The following is a 26,100-nucleotide window of genomic DNA, read 5'->3' on the forward strand; positions in this document are numbered from 1 at the left end:
GTGTGTAGCCGGTTGAGGGTGTAGCCCGCTGAGGGTGTAGCAGGTTGAGGGTGTAGCCGGTTGAGGGCGTAGCAAGTTGAGGGTGTAGCAGGTTGAGGGTGTAACAGGTTGTGGGTGTAGCTGGTGGAATGTGTAGCCGGGTGTGAGTGTAGCTGGTTGAGGGTGTAGCCTGCTAAAGGAAAAGCATGTTGATGGTATAGCAGGTTGAGGGTGTAGCAGGTTGAGGGTGTAGCTGGTTGAGGGTGTATCTGGTTAAGGGTGTAGCCGGGTGTGAGTGTAGCTGGTTCAGGGTGTTGCCGGTTGAGGGTGTAGCCGGCTGAGGATATTTCAGATTGAGGGTTTAGCAGGTTGAGGGTGTAGCCGGTTGAGGATGAACTCGCTTGAGGGTGTAGCAGATTGAGGGTGTAGCCAGTTGAGGGTGTAGCATGTTGAGGGTGTAGCAGGTTGAGGGTGTAGCCGGTTGAGGGTGTAGCCGGCTGAGGGTGTAGCAGTTGGAGGGTGTTACAGGTTGAGGGTGTAGCAGGTTGAGGGTGTAGCAGGTTAAGGGTGTAGCAGGTTGAGGGTGTAGCCGGTTGAGGGTGTAGCCGGTTAAGGGTGTAGCTGGTTGAGGGTGTAGCAGGTTGAGGGTGTAGCTGGTTGAGGGTGTAGCCGGTTGAGGGTGTAGCCAGTTAAGGGTGTAGCAGGTTGAGGGTGTAGCTGGTTGAGGGTGTAGCCGGTTGAGGGTGTAGCCAGTTAAGGGTGTAGCAGGTTGAGGGTGTATCCGGTTGAGGGTGTAGCAGGTTGAGGGTGTAACAGGTTGAGGGTGTAGCTGGCTGAGTGTGAAGCCTGGTGTGAGTGTAGCTGGTTGATGGTGTAGCAGGTTGTAGCACTACACCACACCACTACACCAAGCCACTACACACCCCAACACGCCACTACATGCCTTTACACGCCATTACACGCTACTTCACGCCCCTACACGCCCCCCTACACGCCCCCCTACACGCCACTACACGCCCCCCTACACGCCACTACACGCCCCCCTACACGCCACTACACGCTCCCCTACACGCCACTACACACCCCTACACGCCACTTCATGCCCCTACACCACCCTACACGCCACTACACGCCCCCCCCCCTACACGCCACTACACGCCCTCCCCCTACACGCCACTACACGCCCCCCTACACGCCACTACACGCCCCCCTACACGCCACTACACACCCCTACACGCCACTTCATGCCCCTACACCACCCTACACGCAACTACACGCCCCCCCTACACGCCACTACATGCCTTTACACGCCACTACACGCTACTTCACGCCCCTACACGCCCCCTACACGCCACTCCACGCCCCCACTACACGCCCCCCTACACGCCACTACACACCCCTACACGCCACTTCATGCCCCTACACCACCCTACACGCCACTACACGCCCCCCCCTACACGCCCCCCCCCTACACGCCATTACACGCCCCCTACACGCCACTACACGCTCCCCTACACGCCACTACACACCCCTACACGCCACTTCTTGCCCCTACACCACCCTACACGCCACTACACGCCCCCCCCCTACACGCCACTACACGCCCCCCTACACGCCACAACACACCCCTACACGCCACAACACACCCCCCTACACGCCACTACACGCCCCCCTACACGCCACTACACGCCCCCCTACACGCCACTACACCCCCCTTACACGCCACTACACACCCCCTACACGCCACTACACGCCCCCCTACACGCCACTACACCCCCCCCTACACGCCACAACACGCCCCCCTACACGCCACTACACGCCCCCCTACACGCCACTACACGCCCCCCCTACACGCCACTACACGCCCCCCTACACGCCACTACACGCTCCACTACACGCCACTACACACCCCTACACGCCACGTCATGCCCCTACACCACCCTACACGCCACTACACGCCCCCCCTACACGCCACTACACGCCCCCCCTACACGCCACTACACTTCCCCCTACACGCCACTACACGCCCCCCTACACGCCACTACACACCCCTACACGCCACTTCATGCCCCTACACCACCCTACACGCCACTACACGCCCCCCTACACGCCACTACATGCCTTTACACGCCACTACACGCTACTTCACGTCCCTACACGCCCCCCTACACGCCACTACACCCCCCCTACACGCCACTACACGCCCCCCTACACGCCACTACACACCCCTACACGCCACTTCATGCCCCTACACCACCCTACACGCCACTACACGCCCCCCTACACGCCACTACACGCCCCCCCCTACACGCCACTACACGCCCCCCCCCCCTACACGCCACTACACGCCCCCCCTACACGCCACTACACGCCCCCCCCCTGCACGCCACTACACGCCCCCCCTTACACGCCACTACACGCCCCCCTACACGCTCCCCTACACGCCACTACACACCCCTACAAGCCACTTCATGCCCCTACACCACCCTACACGCCACTATACGCCCCCCCTACACGCCACTACACGCCCCCCTACACGCCACAACACACCCCTACACGCCACAACACACCCCCCTACACGCCACTACACGCCCCCCTACACGCCCCTACACGCCCCCCTACACGCCACTACACCCCCCCTACACGCCACTACACGCCCCCCTACACGCCACTACACACCCCTACACGCCACTTCATGCCCCTACACCACCCTACACGCCACTACACGCCCCCCCCCTACACGCCACTACACGCCCCCCCTACACGCCACTACACGCCCCCCCTACACGCCACTACACGCCCCCCCCCCTACACGCCACTACACGCCCCCCCCTACACGCCACTACACGCCCCCCCTTACACGCCACTACACGCCCCCCTACACGCCACTACACGCTCCCCTACACGCCACTACACACCCCTACAAGCCACTTCATGCCCCTACACCACCCTACACGCCACTATACGCCCCCCCTACACGCCACTACACGCCCCCCTACACGCCACAACACACCCCTACACGCCACAACACACCCCCCTACACGCCACTACACGCCCCCCTACACGCCACTACACGCCCCCCTACACGCCACTACACCCCCCCCCTACACGCCACTACACGCCCCCCTACACGCCACTACACCCCCCTACACGCCACTACACACCCCCCTACACGCCACTACACGCCCCCCTACACGCCCCCCTACACGCCACTACACCCCCCCTACACGCCCCCCTACACGCCAACCTACACGCCACTACACACCCCTACACGCCACAACACCCCCCTACGCGCCACTACACACCCCCCTACACGCCACTACACGCCCCCCTACACGCCCCCCTACACGCCACAACACACCCCTACACGCCACTACACCCCCCTACACGCCACTACACGCCCCCCTACACACCCCTATACGCCACTACACACACCCCTATACGCCACTACACCCCCCTACACGCCACTACACACACCCCTACACGCCCCCCTACACGCCACTACACACCCCCCTACACGCCACTACACACCCCCCTACACGCCACAACACACCCCTACACGCCACTACACACCCCTACACCACCCTACACGCCCCTACACCACGCCACTACACCACGCCACTACACCACGCCACTGCACACCCCAACACGCCACTACAACATATCACTACACGCCCCTACACGCCACTAGAACACGCCAACTCACGCCAGTACATGCCTTTACACGCCACTACACACCACTTCACGCCTCTACACGCCACTACACGCAACTACACGCCCCTACACGCCCCCCTACACGCTACTACACGCCCCTACACGCCACAACACACCCCTACACGCCACTTCACGCCCCTACACAACCCTACACGCCACTACACCACGCCAACACTCGCCCCTACACGCCACTACACGCTAACACATCCCTACACGCCACTACACCAAGCCACTACACGCCCCTACACGCCACAACACGCCCCTATACGCCACAACAACACCCCACCAATACACGCCCTTACACAACCCTACACGCCACTACACGCCCCTACACGCCCCTACACGCCACTACACGCCACTACACGCCCCTACACAACCCTACACGCCACTACACCACATCACCACACGCCCCTACACGCCACTACATGCCCCTACACGCCACTACACGCCCCTACACACCACAACACCACGCCACTACACACCAATACACGCCAATACACGCCCCTACACAACCCTGTAAGCCACTACACGCCACTGCACAACCCTGCACGCCACTACAACCCACTACACTCCCCTACGCCTCTACACATCCCTGCACGTCACTACACACCTACACGCCACAACACCACGCCCCTTCATGCCCCTACACGCCCCTACATGCCCCTACACGCCCCTACACACCCCTACACAACCCTACATACCAACACGCCACTGCATGCCCCAACACGCCACTACACGCTACTATAACACGCCACTACACGCCACTATAACACGCCACTACTCGCCCCTACATGCCACTACACGCCCCTACACGCTACTACACAACCCTATACGCCACAACACCACACCAACACACACCCATACACAACCCTACACGCCATTACACCAACACACGGCCCTACACGCCCCTACATGGCACTATACCACGCCACTACACACCCCAACACGCCACTACACACCACTACAACATGCCACTACACACCACTACTCGCCCCTACACGCCACTACACATCCCTATACGCCACAACATCCCGCCAACACACGCCCCTACAAAACCCTAAACACCACTACCCCACGCCACTACACGCCCCTACACGCCCCTACACGCCACTACACCACGCCAACACACGCCACTATACGCCCTTACACCCCACTACATGCCCCAACACAGCCCTATACGCCTCTACACACCACTACACAACCTTGCACGCCACTACACGCCCCTACACACCCTACACGCCACACCACCACGCCACTACACGCCCCTACGTGCCACTACACGCCCCTACACAACCCTGTACGCCACTACACGCCACTATACCGCCACTATATCGCCACCACCCACACCACCGCCTCCACCCCCAACACCACAACCGCCGCCCCCAACACCACCACTGCCGCCACCCACAACACCACCGCCACCACCCCTAACACCGCCCCCGCCACCCCCAACACCACGCCTGCCACCCCAACACCATCACCGCCACCCCCACACCACCTCCGCCATCCCCACACAACCGCCGCCACCCCCACACAACCGCCGCCACCCCCAACACCACCGCCGCCCCCCCAACACCACCGCCGCCACCTCCAACACCACAACTGCCATCCCCAACTCCAACACCACCACCCCCAACACCACTAACCCCAACACCACCACCGTCACCCCCACACTACCACGCCCAACACCACTGCCGCCATCCCCCGCACCACCGCCACCATCCCCCACACCACAGCCACAACCCCAACACCTCCACCACTGCCGCCACCTCCAACACCATCGTTGCCACCCCTAACACCACCGCCACCATCCCCCACACCACCGCCACAACCCCAACACCTCCACCACTGCCGCCACCTCCAACACCATCGTTGCCACCCCTAACACCACCGCCATCACCGCCGCCACCCCCACACTATCGCTGCCACCCCCACACTACCGCCGCCACCCCCACACCACTGCCGCCACCCCCCCACCGCCGCCACCCCACCACCACCCCCACCACCACCGCCACCTCCCCCGCACCACCACCGCCATCCCTACGCCACCGCCATCCCTACGCCACCGCCGCCACCCCCAACACCACTGCCGCAACCCTAACACCACTGATGCCACCTCCAACACAACCGTCGCCACCCCCCCAACACCATCGCCGCCACCCCAACACCACCACCATCACCCCCAACACCACTACCCCAACACCATCGTCACCACCCCCAACACCACCGCCGTCACCTCCAACACCACCGCCGCCACCTCCAACACCACCTCCGCCACCCCACTACACCACGTCACTACACACCACAACACCACGCCAGTACACGCCCCTACACAACCCTGTATGCCACTACACCACGCTACTACACCACGCCACTACACCAGGCTACTACACCAGGCTACTACACCACGCTACTACACCATGCCACTACACCACGCTACTACACCAGGCTACTACACCACGCTACTACACCACTTCACTACACCACGCTACTACACCACGCTACTACACCACTTCACTACACCACGCCACTACACCACGCTACTACACCAGGCTACTACACCACGCTACTACACCAGGCTACTACACCACGCTACTACACCACGCTACTACACCAGGCTACTACACCACGCTACTACACCACGCTACTACACCAGGCTACTACACCAGGCTACTACACCACGCTACTACACCACTTCACTACACCACGCTACTACACCACGCTACTACACCACTTCACTACACCACGCCACTTCACCACGCTACTACACCAGGCTACTACACCACGCTACTACACCACGCTACTACACCACGCTACTACACCACGCTACTACACCACGCTACTACACCAGGCTACTACACCAGGCTACTACACCACGCTACTACACCACTTCACTACAACACGCTACTACACCACACTACTACACCACGCTACTACGCCACTTCACTACACCACGCCACTACACCACGCTACTACACCAGGCTACTACACCACGCTACTACACCAGGCTACTACACCACGCTACTACACCAGGCTACTACACCAGGCTGCTACACCACGCTACTACACCACGCTACTACACCACTTCACTACACCACGCTACTACACCACGCTACTACACCACGCTACTACACCACGCTACTACACCACTTCACTACACCACGCCACTACACCACGCTACTACACCAGGCTACTACACCACGCTACTACACCAGGCTACTACACCAGGCTACTACACCAGGCTACTACACCAGGCTACTACACCAGGCTACTACACCAGGCTACTACACCAGGCTACTACACCAGGATACTATACCAGGCTACTACACCAGGCTACTACACCACGCTACTACACCACTTCACTACACCACGCTACTACACCACGCTACTACACCACGCTACTACACCAGGCTACTACACCAGGCTACTACACCAGGCTACTACACCACTTCACTACACCACGCCACTACACCACGCTACTACACCAGGCTACTACACCACGCTACTACACCACTTCACTACACCACGCTACTACACCAGGCTACTACACCAGGCTACTACACCACGCCACTACACCACGCCACTACACCACGCTACTACACCAGGCCCTAACACCAGGCTACTACACCAGGCTACTACACCACGCTACTACACCAGGCTACTACACCAGGCTACTACACCACGCTACTACACCAGGCTACTACACCACGCTACTACACTACGCTACTACACCACGCCACTACACCACGCTACTACACCAGGCTACTACACCAGGCTACTACACCAGGCTACTACACCAGGCTACTACACCACGCTACTACACCAGGCTACTACACCAGGCTACTACACCACGCTACTACACTACGCTACTACACCACGCCACTACAACACGCTACTACACCAGGCTACTACACCAGGCTACTACACCAGGCTACTACACCACGCTACTACACCACGCTACTGCACCAGGCTACTACACCAGGCTACTACACCACGCTACTACACCAGGCTACTACACCAGGCTACTACACCACGCTACTACACCAGGCTACTACACCAGGCTACTACACCATGCTACTACACCAGGCTACTACACCAGGCTACTACACTACGCTACTACACCAGGCTACTACACCAGGCTACTACACCACGCTACTACACCAGGCTACTACACCACGCTACTACACTACGCTACTACACCACGCTACTACACCACGCTACTACACCAGGCTACTACACCAGGCTACTACACCAGGCTACTACACCAGGCTACTACACCACGCTACTACACCAGGCTACTACACCACGCTACTACACCACGCTACTACACCAGGCTACTACACCAGGCTACTACACCAGGCTACTACACCACGCTACTACACCAGGCTACTACACCACGCTACTACACCACGCTACTACACCAGGCTACTACACCAGGCTACTACACCAGGCTACTACACCAGGCTACTACACCAGGCTACTACACTACGCTACTACACTACGCTACTACACCAGGCTACTACACCAGGCTACTACACCACGCTACTACACCAGGCTACTACACCACGCTACTACACTACGCTACTACACCACGCTACTACACCACGCTACTACACCACGCTACTACACTACGCTACTACACCAGGCTACTACACCACGCTACTACACTACTCTACTACACCAGGCTACTACACTACGCTACTACACCACGCTACTACACCAGGCTACTACACCAGGCTACTACACCAGGCTACTACACTACGCTACTACACCAGGCTACTACACCACGCTACTACACCAGGCTACTACACAAGGCTACTACACCAGGCTACTACACCAGGCTACTTCACCACGCTACTACACCAGGCTACTACACCACGCTACTACACCAGGCTACTACACAAGGCTACTACACCAGGCTACTACACAAGGCTACTACACCAGGCTACTACACCAGGCTACTACACCACGCTACTACACCAGGCTACTACACAAGGCTACTACACCAGGCTACTACACCAGGCTACTACACAAGGCTACTACACCACGCTACTACACCAGGCTACTACACCATGCCACTACACCACGCTACTACACCACGCTACTACACCAGGCTACTACACCATGCCACTACACCACACTACTACACCACGCTACTACACCAGGCTACTACACTACGCTACTACACCAGGCTACTACACCAGGCTACTACACCATGCCACTACACCACACTACTACACCACGCTACTACACCAGGCTACTACACCACGCTACTACACCAGGCTACTACACCATGCCACTACACCACACTACTACACCACGTTACTACACCAGGCTACTACACCATGCCACTACACCACACTACTACACCACGCTACTACACCAGGCTACTACACCACGCTACTACACCAGGCTACTACACCATGCCACTACACCACACTACTACACCACGCTACTACACCAGGCTACTACACTACGCTACTACACCAGGCTACTACACCAGGCTACTACACAAGGCTACTACACCACGCTACTACACCAGGCTACTACACCACGCTACTACACCAGGCTACTACACCACGCTACTACACCAGGCTACTACACCATGCCACTACACCACACTACTACACCACGCTACTACACCAGGCTACTACACCATGCCACTACACCACACTACTACACCACGCTACTACACCAGGCTACTACACCACGCTACTACACCAGGCTACTACACCATGCCACTACACCACGCTACTACACCACGCTACTACACCACACTACTACACCACGCTACTACACCAGGCTACTACACCACGCTACTACACCAGGCTACTACACCACGCTACTACACCAGGCTACTACACCACGCTACTACACCAGGCTACTACACCATGCTACTACACCACTACACCATGCCACTACACCAGGCTACTACACCAGGCTACTACACCACGCTACTACACTAGGCCACTACACCACGCTACTACACCACGCTACTACACCACGCTACTACACCATGCTACTACACCACTACACCATGCCACTACACCAGGCTACTACACCAGGCTACTACACCACGCTACTACACCAGGCCACTACACCAGGCTACTACACCACGCTACTACACTAGGCCACTACACCACGCTACTACACCACGCTACTACACTAGGCCACTACACTATGCTACTACACCATGCCAATACACCAGGCTACTACACCACACCACTAAACCAGGCTACTACACCAGGCCACTACACCACGCTACTACACTATGCTACTACACCAGGCTACTACACCACGCTACTACACCACACCACTACACCATGCCACTACACCACACTACTACACCACGCTACTACACCAGGCTACTACACCATGCCACTACACCACACTACTACACCACGCTACTACACCAGGCTACTACACCATGCCACTACACCACACTACTACACCACGCTACTACACCAGGCTACTACACCAGGCTACTACACCAGGCTACTACACCACACTACTACACCACGCTACTACACCAGGCTACTACACCATGCCACTACACCACACTACTACACCACGCTACTACACCACGCTACTACACCAGGCCACTACACCAGGCCACTACACCAGGCTACTACACCAGGCTACTACACTAGGCCACTACACCAGGCTACTACACCAGGCTACTACACCAGGCTACTACACCAGGCTACTACACCAGGCTACTACACCAGGCTACTACACCAGGCCACTACACCAGGCTACTACACCAGGCTACTACACTAGGCCACTACACCAGGCTACTACACCACGCTACTACACCAGGCTACTACACCAGGCTACTACACCAGGCTACTACACTAGGCCACTACACCAGGCTACTACACCACGCTACTACACCAGGCTACTACACCACGCTACTACACCAGGCTACTACACCACGCTACTACACCAGGCTACTACACCAGGCTACTACACCAGGCTACTACACCAGGCTACTACACCAGGCTACTACACTAGGCCACTACACCACGCTACTACACCAGGCTACTACACCACGCTACTACACCAGGCTACTACACCAGGCTACTACACCAGGCTACTACACCAGGCTACTACACCACGCTACTACACCAGGCTACTACACCAGGCCACTACACCAGGCTACTACACCAGGCTACTACACCACGCTACTACACTAGGCCACTACACCACGCTATTACACCACACTACTACACCAGGCCACTACACCAGGCCACTACACCAGGCCACTACACCAGGCTACTACACCACGCTATTACACCACACTACTACACCAGGCCACTACACCAGGCCACTACACCAGGCCACTACACCAGGCTACTACACCAGGCTACTACACCACGCTACTACACCAGGCTATTACACCACACTACTACACCACGCTACTACACCAGGCCACTACACCAGGCCACTACACCAGGCTACTACACCACGCCACTAAACCAGGCCACTACACCAGGCCACTACACCAGGCCACTACACCAGGCTACTACACCACGCTACTACACTAGGCCACTACACCACGCTATTACACCACACTACTACACCAAGCCAATACACTACACAACTACAAATGATAAATGAATAAAAATGATGAACCCACCTTTATTATGATGCTTTATTTTACCAAATGTAGAAATATATTTTTATATTTTTACATTTCCTTTTTTATTCATATTTGAGCATTTGACTTGAAACACTTTATAAAAGGTGTCAAAAAGTTTCAAATTAGGTACAAAAGGTGTCAGAAAGTTTCAAATTAAGGTACAAAATGGGTCACAAAGTTTCAAATTAGAGTACAAAATGGGTCACAAAGTTTCAAATTAGAGTACAAAAGGGGTCACAAAGTTTCAAATTAGGGTACAAAAGGTGTCACAAAGTTTCAAATTAAGGTACAAAAGAGGTTACAAAGCTTCAAATTAGGTACAAAAGGGGTCACAAAGTTTCAAATTAGGGTACAAAAGGGGGTCACAAAGTTTCAAATTAGGGTACAAAAGGGGTCACAAAGTTTCAAATTAGGGTTAGGTACGTAGGTGTTGATTAAAAGTTTTGGAAACCTATTTAATTCCACACAAAATAACGTATCTGATACGATAAAACAAACGTTTCCAATCCTTTCAAACACTTTCCAGGAATGTTGTGGAAACTTTAAATTGTTTCCTGGGAGAGAAAGGGAGGGGTAAGAGAAGGGGAATGAGGAGGAGGGGTAAGAGAAAGTGGATGAGGAGGAAGGGAGAAGGGTAACAAGGGGAATGAAGAGGAAGGGGAAGAGGGGAGAGATAAGAGGTAGGGGATGAGGTGGAAAGGAAGAGGAGGGGAGGGGGCAAGAGAAGGGGAATGAGGAGAAAGGGGAAGAGGGGAGGAGTAAGAGAAGGGGGAAGAGGAGGGAGAGGGGTAAGAGAAGGAGAATGAAGAGGAACGGGGAAGAGGGGAGGGATAAGAAAAAGGGGAATAGGAGGGGGAGGGGTAATAGAAGGGAAAGAGGACTGGGAAGTGGGGAAGGGATAGAGAAGGGGGATGAGGAGGTAGGGGAAGAGGAGGGGGGAAAAAGGGAGGGGTGAGAGAAAGGGGATGAGGAGGAAGAGGAAGAGGGGGAGGGGTAAAAGAAGGTGGATGAGGATGAAGGGGAAGAGGTGAGGGGTAAGAGAAGAAGGATGAGGAGGAAAGTGAAGAGGGGCGGGGTAAGGGAAGGAGATAAAGAGGAAGGGGAAGAGGAGACGGGAGGGGGTAATAGAAGGGGGATGAGGAGGAAGGGGATAAGAGAAGGGGGATGAGGAGGAAGGGGAAAGGAGGGAGAAGAGGGGAGGGGAAAGAAGAAGGGTGACGAGGAGGAGGGGTAACAGAAGAGGAATGAGGAGGAAGGTGAAGACGAGGGGGAAGAGGGGAGATGTATGAGAACGGGGATGACCAAGGGTAAGAGAAGGGGAATGATGAGGGAGGGGAAGAGGAGGGGGGAGAGGTAAGAGAATGGGGATGAGGAGGAAAGGGAAGAATGGAGGGGGTAAGAAAAAGGTAGGGAGAAGGGGGTTGGGGTAAGAGAAGGGGGAGATGAAAGGGGTAAGAGAAGGAAGGGGAAGAGGGGAGGGGGAAGAGAAGGAAGGGAAAGAGGGGAGGGGTAAGATAATGAATGGGAAGAGGAGGGGGGAGAGGGGAGGGGTAAGAGAAGGAAGGGGAAGAAGAGGGGTAAGAGGGGAGGGGTGAAAAAAGGAAGGGGAAGAGTGGAGGGGGTAAGAGAAGGAAGGGAAAGAAGGGAGGGGTAAAAGAAGGAAGGGGAAAAGGGGAGGGGTAAGAGAGAGAAGGGGAAGAGGGCAGGAGTAAGAGCGGGAAGGGGAAGAGGAGGAGGGGGGTAAGAGAAGAAATGGGGGAGAGGGGAGGGGTAAGAGAAAGTTAGGGTCAGAGAGTAAGTGAGGGTCATGGAGTGGGTGAGATTCAGGGAGTCGGTGGGGGTCACTGAGAGAATGAGGATCAGTGAGTGGGTGAGGATCAGGGTGTGGTTGAGGGGTCACAGAGAGGGTGAGGGGTCAGGGTGTGGGTGGTTGTCAGGGAGTGGGTGGGAGTCAGGGATTAGATGAGGGTCAGGAAATGGGTAAGGGTCAGGGAGTGGGTGAGAGGTAGGGATTGAATGGGAGTCAGGGAGTGGGTGAGAGGTAGGGATTGAATGGGAGTCAGGGAGTGGGTGACGGTCAAGGAGAGGGGTGAGAGTCAGGAAGTGGGTGGGAGTCAGAGAGTGGGTGAGAGTCAAGGTGTTGGTGAGTGTCAGGGAGTGGGTGAGGGTTAGGAATTGGGTAAGGGTCAGGGAATGGGTGAGGGTTTGGGAGTGGTAGGAAGTTAGTTGGGGTCAGGGAGTGGATGGAAGTCAGGGAGTGGGTGGGGATCATGGTGTAGGGGATATTCAGGGAGTGGGTGGGGATCAGGGAGTATGTGAGAGCCAGGGAGAGGGTGGGGGGTTAAGGAGTGGGTGAGGGTCAGGGAGTGGGTGGGAGTCAGGAACTGGGTGAGAATCATGGAGCGGGTGGGAGTCAGGGAGTGGGTGAGGAGTCAGGGAGTGGGTGCTTGGCAGGGAGTATGTGAGAGCCAGGGAGAGGGTGGGGGGTTAAGGAGTGGGTGAGGGTCAGGGAGTGGGTGGGGGTCAGGGAGAAGGTGAGGGTCAGGGAGTGGGAGGGACTCAGGGAGAAGGTGAGGATCAGGGAGTGGGTGAGGGTCAGGGAGTTGGTGGGAGTCAGGGAAAGGATGGGGGTCAGGAAGTGGCTGGGAGTCGGGGAATGGGGGAGGGGTCAGGGAGTGGGTGAGGGTTTAAGGAGTTGGTTAGGGTTAAGTAGTGGGCAAGGGTAAAGAAGTGGGTGAGGGTTCAGAGAGTGTGTGAGGGTCAGGGAGTGGGTGAGAGTCAGGGAGTGGGTGAGGGTCAGGGAGTTGGTGAGGATCAGAGGGAGGGTGAGAGTCAGGGAGGGGGTGAGGGTCAGGGAGTGGGTGAGGGTCAGAGAGTGTGTGAGGGTCAGGGAGTGGGTGATTGTCAGGGAGTGGGTGAGGGTCACGGAGTGGGTGTGGGTCAGGGTGTGAGTGAGGGGTAAGGGAATGTGGTGAGGGTCAGGGAGTGCGTAAGAACCAGGGTGTAGGTGGGAGTCAGGGAGTGGGTGAGGGGTTAAGGTGTGGGAAAGGGTCAGGAAGTGGATGATAGTCAGGGAGTGATTGAGGATTAGGAAGTGGGTGAGGGTCAGGGAGTGGGTGGGAGTCTGGGAGTGTGTGAGGGTCAGGGAGTTGTGAGAGTCAGGGAGTGAGTGGGGGTCACTGAGAGGGTGAGGGTCAGGAGGTGGGAGAGAGTCAGGGAGTGGGTGAGGATCAGGGAGTGGGTGAGGATCAGGGAGTGGGTTGAAGTCAGGGAGTGGGTGAGGGTCAGGGAGTGGGTGAGAGAGTCAAGTAGTGGGTGAGGGCCAAGGATTGGGTGAGGTTCAAGTTTTTTATGAGGTTCGGAGAGTGGGTGAGGGTGAAGGAGTGGGTGAGGGTCAAGGAGTGGGTGAGAGTCAGGGAGAGGGTGGGGGTCAGGGAGGGAGTGAGGGTTAGGAAGTGGGTGGTTGGCTGGGAGTGGATTGAGGTCAAGGAGTGTGTGAGGGTCAAGGAGTTGGTGAGTGTCAGGGAGTGGGTGAAGGTCAGGTTGGATGTGAGGGTCAGGGAGTGGGTTGGGGTCAGGGAGTGAGTGAGTGTCAGGAAGTGGGTGAAGGTCAGGTTGGATGTGAGGGTCAGGGAGTGGGTTGGGGTCAGGGAGTGAGTGAGGGTTAAGGAGTGGGTGTGGGTAAGGGAGTGGGTGTTGATCAGATTGTGCGTGGGAGTCAGGGAGTGAGTTGGAGTCAGGGAGTAGGTGAGGGTCAGGGGGTGGGTGAGGGTCAGCGAGTGGGAGATTGTTAGGGAGTGGGTGAGGGTCAGGGAGTGGGTGAGGGTCAAGTTGTGGGTGAGGGTCAGAGAGTGGGTGAGGGTCAGGGAGTGGATGAGCTTCAGGGTGTGGGTGGGAGTCAAAGAGTGGAAGGGAGTCAGGGTGTGGGTGAGGGTCACGGAGGAGATGATAGTAAGGGAAAGGGTGAGGGTTAGGGAGTGGGTGAGGGTCTGGGAGTGGGTGGGTGTCAGTGAGTGGGTGGAAGTCAGGGACTGGGTGGGAGTCAGGGTGTGGGTGAGGGGCAGGGAGTGGATGATAGTAAGGGAGTGGGTGAGGGTTTGGGAGAGGGTGAGGATCAAGAATTTAGTGGAAATCCGGGAGTGGGTGGGAGTCAGGTAGTGCGTGAGGGTCAGGGAGTGGGTGAGGGTCAGTGATATGGTGAGGGTCAGGAAGTAGGTGAGGGTCAGGGAGTAGATGAGGGTCAAGGAGTGGGTGAGGGTCAGGGTGTGTACTCACCTAGTTGTGTTTGCGGGGGTTGAGCTCTGGCTCTTTGGTCCCGCCTCTCAACCGTCAATCAACAGGTGTACAGATTCCTGAGCCTATTGGGCTCTATCATATCTACACTTGAAACTCTGTATGGAGTCAGCCTCCACCACATCACTTCCTAATGCATTCCATTTGTCAACCACTCTGACACTAAAAAAGTTCTTTCTAATATCTCTGCGGCTCATTTGGGCGCTCAGTTTCCACCTGTGTCCCCTTGTGCGTGTGCCCCTTGTATAAAATAGCCTGTCTTTATCTACCCTATCAATTCCCTTGAGAATCTTGAATATGGTGATCATGTCCCCCCTAACTCTTCTGTCTTCCAGCGAAGTGAGGTTTAATTCCCGTAGTCTCTCCTCGTAGCTCATACCTCTCAGCTCGGGTACTAGTCTGGTGGCAAATCTTTGAACCTTATCCAGTATAGTCTTATCCCTGACTAGATATGGACTCCATGCTGGGGCTGCATACTCCAGGATTGGCCTGACATATGTGGTATACAAAGTTCTGAATGATTCTTTACACAAATTTCTGAATGCCGTTCGTATGTTGGCCAGCCTGGCATATGCCGCTGATGTTATCCTCTTGATATGTGCTGCAGGAGACAGGTCTGGCGTGATATCAACTCCCAAGTCTTTTTCTTTCTCTGACTCCTGAAGAATTTCCTCTCCCAGATGAAACCTTGTATTTGGCCTCCTGCTCCCTACACTTATCTTTATTATATTACATTTGGTTGGGTTAAACTCTAAGAACCACTTGTTCGACCATTCCCGCAGTTTGTCTAGGTCTTCTTGAAGCCTCAAACAGTCCTCTTCTGTCCTAATCCTTCTCATAATTTTGGCATCGTCCGCAAACATTGAGAGAAATGAATCTATACCCTCCGGGAGATCATTTACATATATCAGAAACAAGATAGAACCGAGTACAGAGCCGTGTGGGACTCCACTGGTGACTTCACGCCAATCGGAGGTCTCACCCCTCACCGTAACTCTCTGCTTCCTATTGCTTAGGTACTCCCTTATCCACAGGATCACCTTACCAGCTACACATGCCTGTCTCTCCAGCTTATGTACCAGCCTCTTATGTGGTACTGTGTCAAAGGCTTTCCGACAATCCAAGAAAATGCAGTCCGCCCAGCCCTCTCTTTCTTGCTTAATCTGTGTTACCTGGTCATAGATTTCTATTGAGCCAGTCAGGCAAGATTTATCCTTCCTGAACCCATGTTGTCGATTTGTCACGAAGTCCCTTCTCTCCAGATGTGCTACCAGGTTTTTTCTCACGATCTTCTCCATCACCTTGCATGGTATACAAGTCATGGATACTGGCCTGTAGTTCAGTGCCTCATGCCTGTCGCCCTTTTTGTATATTGGAACCACATTCGCCGTCTTCCATATTTCTGGCAGGTCTCCCGTCTCCAGTGGCCTACTATACACTATGGAGAGTGGTAAGCAAAGTGCCTCTGCACACTCTTTTAGTGCCCATGGCGAGATCCCGTCTGGACCAACAGCCTTTCTAACATCCAGGTCCAGCAGGTGTCTCTTGACCTCCTCTCTCGTAATTCCAAAGGCAATTTCAAAGGAAATTTTCATGTGTGTGAGGGTATATGGTGCGTGTGAGGGTCAGGGTGTGTGTGAGTGGCAGGGAGTGGGTTAGGGTCAGGGAGTGTGTGAGGGTCATGGTGCGTGTGAGGGTCAGGGTGTGTGTGAGTGTTAGGGAGTGGGTGAGGGTCAGGATGTGTGTGAGCGTCAGGGAGTGGGTGAGGGTCAGGGAGTGGGTGAGAGAGTCAAGTAGTGGGTGAGGGGCAAGGATTGGGTGAGGTTCATGTTTTTTATGAGGTTCGGAGAGTGGGTGAGGGTGAAGGAGTGGGTGAGGGTCAAGGAGTGGGTGAGGGTCAGGGAGTGAGTGGGGGTTAGGGAGTGGGTGAGAGTCAGGGAGTGGGTGAAGGTCTGGGAGTGGGTGAGAGTGAGTGGGGTTGGTGAGGATCGGGGAGTGGGTGAGAGTGAGGATCGGGGAGTGGGTGAGAGTGAGGGTCTGGGGGTGGGAGAGAGAGAGGGGGGGGGGGTTGTTGGCAGATACTGGGTGGAGGTCAGGGAGTGAGTGAGGGTCAGGGAGTGGGTGGTTGGCAGGGAGTGGGTGAGGGTAAGGGAGAGTGTGGGGGTCAAAGAGTGGGTGAGGGTCAGGGAGTGGATGAGAGTCAGGGAGTGGATTGAGGTCAGGGAGTGTGTGAGGGTCAAGGAGTTGGTGAGTGTCAGGGAGTAGGTGGGAGTCTGGGAGTGAATTAGTGTCAGGAAGTGGGTGAGGGTCAGGTTGGGTGTGAGGGTCAGGGAGGGGTGGGAGTCAGAGAATATGTGAGGATCTGAAAGTGCGTGGGAGTCGGGGTGTGAGTGAGGATCAGGGAGTATGTGAGGGTGAGGGAGTGGGTTTGGGTCAGAGAGTTGGTGAGGGTGAGGGAGTGGCTGGGTGTCAGGGAGTGGATGAGGGTCTGGGAGTGAGTGAGGGTCCGGTTGTGGGTGAGGGGTCAGGGAGTGGATGATGGTCAGAGAGTGGGTGAGGATGAGGGAGTGGGTGGAAGTCAGGGAGTTTCTGGGTATCAGGGAGTGGAAGAGGGTCAGGGAGTGGGTGAGGGTCAAGGAGTGGGTGAAGCTCAGGGAGTGGGTGAGGGTCAGGGAGCGGGTGAGGGTCAGGGAGTGTGTGAGGGTTAGGGTGTGGGTGGGAGTCAGGGAGTGGGTGGGAGTCAGGGAGTGGATGAGGGTCAGGGAGAGGGTGAGGATCAGGGAGTGGGTGTTGGTCAGGGAGTGGGTTGGAGTCAGGGAGTGGGTGTTGGTCAGGGAGTGGGTTGGAGTCAGGGAATGGGTGAGGGTTAGGGAGTGGGTGTTGGTAAAGGAGTGGGTGTTGATCAGAGTGTGCGTGGGAGTCAGGGAGTGGGTTGGAGTCAGGGTTGGGTTGGAGGGTGAGGGTCAGGGGGTGGGTGTGGGTCTGGGAGTGAGTGAGGGTCCGGTTGTGGGTGAGGGGTCAGGGAGAGGATGATGGTCAGGGAGTGGGTGAGGATGAGGGAGTGGGTGGAAGTCAGGGAGTTTCTGGGTATCAGGGAGTGGAAGAGGGTCAGGGAGTGGGTGAGGGTCAAGGAGTGGGTGAAGCCCAGGGAGTGGGAGAGTGTTAGGGAGTGGGTGAGGGTCAGGGAGTGGGTGAGGGTCAAGATGTGGGTGAGGGTCAGTTAGTGGTTGAGGGTCAGGGAGTGAGTGAGGTTAAGGGAGTGGATGAGGTTCAGGGTGTGGGTGGGAGTCAGGGAGTGGGTGAGGGTCAGAGATTGGGTGAGGGTCAGGGAGTGGGTAATTGTTTTAGGGTGGGTGGGGATCACTGAGAGGGTGAGGATCAGGGTGTGTGTGAGGGGTAAGGGAATGGGGTGAGGGTCAGAGAGTGGATGAGGGTCAGGGTGTGGGTGGGAGTCAGGGAGTGGATGGAAGTCAGGGTGTGGGTGATGGTCAAAGAGTGGATGATAGTAAGGGAGTGGGTGAGGGTTAGGGAGAGGGTGAGGATCAGGGAGTTAGTGGAAGTCCGGGAGTGGGTGGGAGTCAGGAAGTGGGTGGGAGTCAGGGAGTGGGTGAGGGTCAGGGAAGGGGTGAGGGTCAGTGACAGGGTGAGGGTCAGGAAGTAGGCGAGGGTTAGGGAGTGGGTGAGGGTCAGGGAGTGGGTGGAAGTCAGGGAGTGCGAGAGGGTTAGGGAGTGGGTGAGGATCAGGGTGTGTGTGAGGGTCATGGTGCGTGTGAGGGTCAGGGAGTGTGTGAGTGTCAGGGAGTGGATGAGGGTCAGGGAGTTGGTGATGGTCAGGGAGTGGGTGAGGGTCAGGGTGTGTGTGAGCGTCAGGGAGTGGGTGAGGGTCAGGGAGTGGGTGAGGGTCACGGGTGTGTGTGAGCATCAAGGAGTGGGTGAGGGTCAGGGAGTGGGTGAGAGAGTCACGGAGTGGGTGAGGGCCAAGGATTGGGTGAGGTTCAGGTTTTTTATGAGGTTCGGAGAGTGGGTGAGGGTGAAGGAGTGGGTGAGGGTCAGGGAGTGGGTGAGGTGTCAGGGAGTTGGTGAGATTCAGGGAGTGGGTAGGGGTCAGGGAGTGAGTGAGGGTTAGGGAGTGGGTGAGAGTCAGGGAGTGGGTGAAGGTCTGGGAGTGGGTGAGAGTGAGTGGGGTTGGTGAGGGTCGGAGAGTGGGTGAGAGTTAGGGTCTAGGGGTGTGTGAGAGTGGGGGGTTTGTTGGCAGGGAGTGGGTGGAGGTCAGGGAGTGGGTGAGGGTCATGGATTGGGTGATTTGCAGGGATTGGGTGAAAGTTATGGAGTGGGTGGGGGTCAAGAAGTGGGTGAGGGTTAGGGAGTGGGTGAGAGTCAGGGAGTGACTGTGAATCAGAGAATGTGTGAGGGTCAGAAAGTGCGTGGGAGTCGGGGTGTGTGGGTGAGGTTCAGTGTTATGATCCCAGGCAGCCGAAAAATGAGTCTCCTCTTTGAGAATTATTCTATCAAGACTGACCTGACTAGAAGGTATAAGAAATATATAGAGGTGATAACGCAGGTGTAAAATAGTTAGTTGGATTTAATAAACAATTTGAGATTATGGGCAGTGAATAAGAAAATAGATAAATGACTGGTTAGGAGATGTGGATATTTTGCTGGAGGCGTGAGGCTCTCTTCAGGAGGGCTTTGATCTCACTTGAGTGCCGTACATCGCAGTGAGAAGCCGTGCTCTGTTTGAGCTCCCGTCAGAAAGGAACCCCTGGTGATATATCTCCAAGAGAAGAGAAGTGTGCAGACGTGCCAGCTGTGGAATCGAGCTGGGAACATTGTGGTCTCAAGTCCTGGAAGGCGAGGAGTGTTTATTAAGCCGCCAGAGACATTATCTGGGCCGTGGGAGATAATCGCCCTCGACCAGACAATCTGTGGCAAGCACGATTTTTAGCCAGTCTATAGCAATTACTTGTAATTGGTCGTGTGCCCAGCGACAGTAGTAATGTTTATTGATAAGGAAGACATGTTTTGATAAGGCAGAAGGCCTAAAATAAGAGAGTGGAGAGGGAGGAACACGGAGCGACGTCCGTTCCATCTGAGCGCTGACAGGTGACTGAAGGAGCCCAGCTCCTGACAGCAGTGGACCCTCCCAGAGTGAGTGAGGACCGCCGGGCGAGGTGGAGCATGGACCAGCCCAAAATGGGGGAGTCCACTCTCACAGTATGTAGAGAGCAGATAGATGTAGGAGGCAAACGTATTGTGTGGTTATTTTTGTTTATGTGTTTAAGGGGAAACATTTTTATTGAAGTGTCAATAGGTTGCAGGTTTTTCTTTGGGGAAGAAGTTGCTGAGAACTTCGAAGTTGAGCACAGAGGGAGTAGTTGACGAGACTCCAAGGTAGTGGAGGAGAGGACCTCGAGCTGTGAGGAGAAGCAGTGAAGAGGAGTGTCATGTGCTTCTGTAGAGGTGATGAAGCACCATAGTTGTTCGAAGAAACTTCATGGTGTAGCATCCAGGAGAGCTGGGGAGGACCCTAGCAGAAGTGGTGAAGCACCGTAGTTGCTCAGGGAAAACTTCATGGTAGCAGCCTGGAGGAGATGCAGAGGATCCTGGTAGTTAAACCCAGAAGAACGTGAAGATATCAGGGTAGTGAACTTTCAAATGTGGAAGGAAAGTTCTAAATGATTACTTGTAGGGAGGTGATAGAATGTTTGTCATTAGCGCGCAAGACGCAGTGAAAGGCGAGTGATAGTTTGCCAGTTTTGTGCCAAGGAGTTTATACTGAAGTTTAGAGTTACAGACGTAGGCTGGATTACCTACAGACGTATGTGTACAGGACTGATAGGGTGATCAATTGATCATTGTTGTGTATGAAGGAACATTAATACTGATATATATATATGTTATTGCATTCATATGCTGATTTTCCTTGTACATATTTATAGATATATATATTCTCTTGCTGATAGTGCAACATTGTATTATAAGACTTGATCTACTGGAGGAGATTGATAGTATCAGGTGGTGAATCAGAAGATAGGATACCACTTGATAAGCTGATGATAGAGTTCTGATGGTGTTGGAGTGCAACCTGACTGAATTAATACAGAGTGTAGGATTCATTATTATTATATGTGTGTATGTATTGTGTATGTGCTGTGTCCAGTAAATGTAATCAAATTTGTTGGTGTTTGCCCTTGTCCTAGTGAGGCTTCTCAGGAAGTAGTAAAGAAGGAGAGAGAGAGAGAGAAAGAACCAAGAACCACCGCTGTGGACAGGGTAGAACAGAAAACTAACAAGTCAAAGGGGATTGAGGAGATCACATCACATATCTTGAAGTTATCTTGAGATCATTTCAGGGCTTTAGTGTCCCCGCAACCCGGTCCTCGACCAGGCCTCCAACCCCAGGAAGCAGCCCGTGACAGCTGACTAACACCCAGGTACCTATTTTACTGCTAGGTAACAGGGGCATAGGGTGAAAGAAACTCTGCCCATTGTTTCTCACTGGCGCCTAGGATCGAACCCAGGACCACAGGATCACAAGTCCAGTGTGCTGTCCGCTTGGCCGACCGGCTCCCCGAGAGTGGGTCGGAGAGAGAGGAGAGAGTGGGGAGTCGCAGCGGCTCGAGTGGGTGTGTGCACATGACAACTAGGCTAAGTTTTGGAGCCGCATCCCCTAAACGTGTGACGTTGAGCCCCTCTCCAAGAGCCAGAAGTGCCCAGTGTGATCTCCCGGTGAACTATAAGCACTCTACCGAGTTGTGGGTAGGGTTGTCCGTAACGAAGGACCAACAAAGCGACAACACCACCAACCCTGAATCTACAATAGTCAGGGAGTATGTGAGGGGTCAGGGAGTGGGTGAGAGTCAGGGAATGGGTGAGGGTCAGTTAGTGTGTGATGGTCAAGGAGTGGGTCATGGAATGGATGAGGGTCAGGGAGTGGGTTAGGGTCAGGGAGTGGGTAAGGGTCATGGACTGGATGAGGTCAGGGAGAGTTTGAGGGTCAGGGAGTGGGTTAGGGTCAGAGAGTGGATGGGGATTCAGGTGCTGGAAATCCAACACACACATATTAACATTAGTTACCCTCTAAAGAAAAAGAGAATGGGTGTTTCGTGATGTCATCAACAACACGTAAAAATATTAACTCACATTTCTTTTAAATAAGAATCTAGTGTTTAAACTTAATAAAAAGCATTCACTAGGACTGAATATACATAAATACAGCACAAAATACAGCTTGCTTTCCTAAATCCTTAAATTTAACTCAGAACATTGAGAAAATATGATTGGAACCCCAGCGGGGAGAGGGAGGCGCCAGTCACATTGGCTGGGACAGGCGACACTGAACTTGTAAACAAAGGAACAAGACAAGGAGGCACTCCCTGACTACTTTTATAACATAGAATAGTTCTTCCTACGAGCTTCGACACAGGATCCTCTACGTTCCGAAAAACCGAAGATCTCAATAACAAAGGGAAGAACAATTTTCGGTATTTCTATTTTATGTAATACAGGCCATTATTATTGTAGGAAATATCGTTAATAAGACACAGGATTAAAACCCCAATCGAAGTGCGTTTACTCAGCACTACACACACACATTATTCATGTCACACCTGTAACTTATATGTTAATGTGCCATTATTAATGTCATTCATTCAGCAGATAATTGTGATTTGAAGTTACTGCAAGCTGAGCTCCCTCACACAAATAGTGAAGTTTATTGCTACCCACAGAGGCCACCGAGGAAGCCGTAATTATGTGCCACTCTGAGGCACAAGTGCCACACCCTAAGCTGATAGAGAAAACATAGCCAGCCTACTCATGCCATATCAATCACATAACTAAGGATATCTTTTTACACTGGAGTAGTATTATTCATAATACAGTAGTTTGACCACCACATGTGGTATAATTTATGTTTTGCAAGAGGCAAACAAATGTAGTTCATCCTATATCCACTCATGGCGGTGTAAGTTATTACTGTCCCTCCAAATTATGTGTAGATAAGTTTTGGCAGGCTGATGGTCAGTCTGGGTGGGTGACGATCAGGGAGTGGGTGATGGTCAGGGAGTGGGTGAGGGTCATTGAGTGGGTGAGGGTCATTGAGTGGGTGAGGGTCAGGGAGTGGGTGAGGTTTATTGAGTGGTTGAGGGTCAAGGGAGTGGGTATGAGTCGGTGAGGATCAGGGAGTGGGTGAGGGTCATTTAGTGGGTAAGGGTAAGTGAGTGGGTGGGTGTCATGGAGTGGGTGAGGGTCAATGAATGTGTGAGTGTCAGAGAGTGAGTGAGGGTCAGGGAGTGGGTGAGGGATCATGGCGTGGGTGAGGGTCAGGGAGTGGGTGAGAGTCAGTGAGTGGGTGAGGGTTATGGAGTAGGTGAGGGTCACGAAGTGAGTGAGAGTCAGTGAATATGTGAGCATCAAGGAGTGGGTGAGGGGTCAGGTTGTGGGTGAGGGTCTGCTTGTGGGTGAGAGTCAGGGAGTGGGTGAGGGTCAGTGAGTGGGTGAGGGTCAATGTGTGGGTGAGGGTCAATGAGTGGGTGAGGGGTCAGGGGAGTGGTGAGGGTCAGGGAGTGGGTGAGGGACAGTGAGTGGGTGAGGGGTCAGGGAGTGGGGGGGCGGGGAGTTATGTGTCAGAAATCCGAAACACTCATGTTAACATAAGTTAAGCTTTAAAGAAAAAGATAATGGGTGTTTCGTGATGTCATCAACAACACATAAAAACAAAATCTCTCATTTCTTTTAAACAAGAGTTTAGTTTTTAAACTTAATACAAAAGTATTCACTAAGACTGAATATAAATAAATACATCACAAAGTACAGCTTGCTTCCCTAAATCCTTAAATTAAACTCAGAATATTGAGAGAATATTATTGGAACCCCAGAGGGGAGAGGGAGGTGCCAATCACGTAGGCTGGGACAGACCATAGCGAACTTGTAAATAATGGCACGAGACAGGGAGGCACTCCCTGACTACTTTTACAACACAGAACAGTTCATCCTACGAGCTTCGACACAGGATACCCTACGATTTGATCAACCAAAGATCTCATTAACAAATTGAAGAACAATTTTCGGAATTTCTATTGCATGTAATACAGGTCATTATTTTATTAGGAAATATCGTTAAGAGATGGGATTAAAACCCCAAACAAAGTAAGTTTACTCAGCACTACTCACACATAAATACTAACTTTTATGTTAGCCAGGTTGGCTAACATAAGAACGGCCTTTAGAAACTTGTGTAAGGAATCTTTCAGAACATTATATACCACATATGTCAGACCAATCCTGGAGTATGCGGCCCCAGCATGGAGTCCATATCTAGTCAAGTATAAGACTAAACTGGAAAAGGTTCAAAGGTTTGCCACCAGACTAGTACCCGAGCTGAGAGGTATGAGCTACGAGGAGAGACTACGGGAATTGAACCTCACTTCGTTGGAAGACAGAAGAGTTAGGGGGGACATGATCACCACATTGAAGATTCTCAAGGGAATCGACAGGGTTGATAAAGACAGGCTATTTAACACAAGGGGCACACGCACTAGGGGACACAGGTGGAAACTGAGTGCCCAAATGAGCCACAGAGATATTAGAAAGAACTTTTTTAGTGTCAGAGTGGTTGACAAATGGAATGCATTAGGAAGCAATGTGGTGGAGGCTGACTCCATACACAGTTTCAAGTGTAAATATGATAGAGCCCAATAGGCTCAGGAACCTGTACACCTGTTGATTGACGGTTGAGAGGCGGGACCAAAGAGCCAGAGCTCAACCCCCGCAAGCACAACTAGGTGAGTACATATTATTCATGTCACACCTGTAACTTATATGTTAATGTGCCACCATTAATGTCGTTCATTCAGCAGGTAATTGTAATTTGGAGTTACTGCAGGCTGAGCTGGCTCACAGAAATAGTACAGTATATTTCTACCCACAGAGGCCACCGAGTAAATTGCCATTACGTGGCACTCAGAGGCACATGTGCCACACCTTAAGCTGAAGGAGGAAACATAGCCAGCCTAATTAGGCCATATCAACCACATAGCTAAGGATATCTTTTTGCACTGGAGTAGTATTATTCATAATACATTAATTTGACCAACATATGTGGTATAATTTCTATTTTGCAAGAAACAAACAATTGTAGTTTACCCTATATCCACTCATAGTAGCGTAAGTTGTATTTTTCCCTCCAAATTATATGTAGATAATTTCTGGCGGTTGAATCAAAATATACAGTCCATTAAGAATCATAATAATACAATAATGAAGTTAACAATAATTATAATAAAATAAATAAATGCCTGCTTGGATTTTCCCACATATTTGTAGTCCTTTGAACAAAGATTCAAGATCCTGATTAGGAACAACATAAACCAATAGTGCAATATACACATATATAGAAATTATAGCAGGAAGAAACTGCTATACATATTTCTAGCCTAACTTTTTCAACCTCGGCTAACAGTGAACAGAAC

The sequence above is a fragment of the Procambarus clarkii genome, chromosome 50 (genome assembly GCF_040958095.1).
Source record: "Procambarus clarkii isolate CNS0578487 chromosome 50, FALCON_Pclarkii_2.0, whole genome shotgun sequence".
In the NCBI taxonomy this organism is placed as follows: Eukaryota; Metazoa; Arthropoda; class Malacostraca; order Decapoda; family Cambaridae; genus Procambarus; species Procambarus clarkii.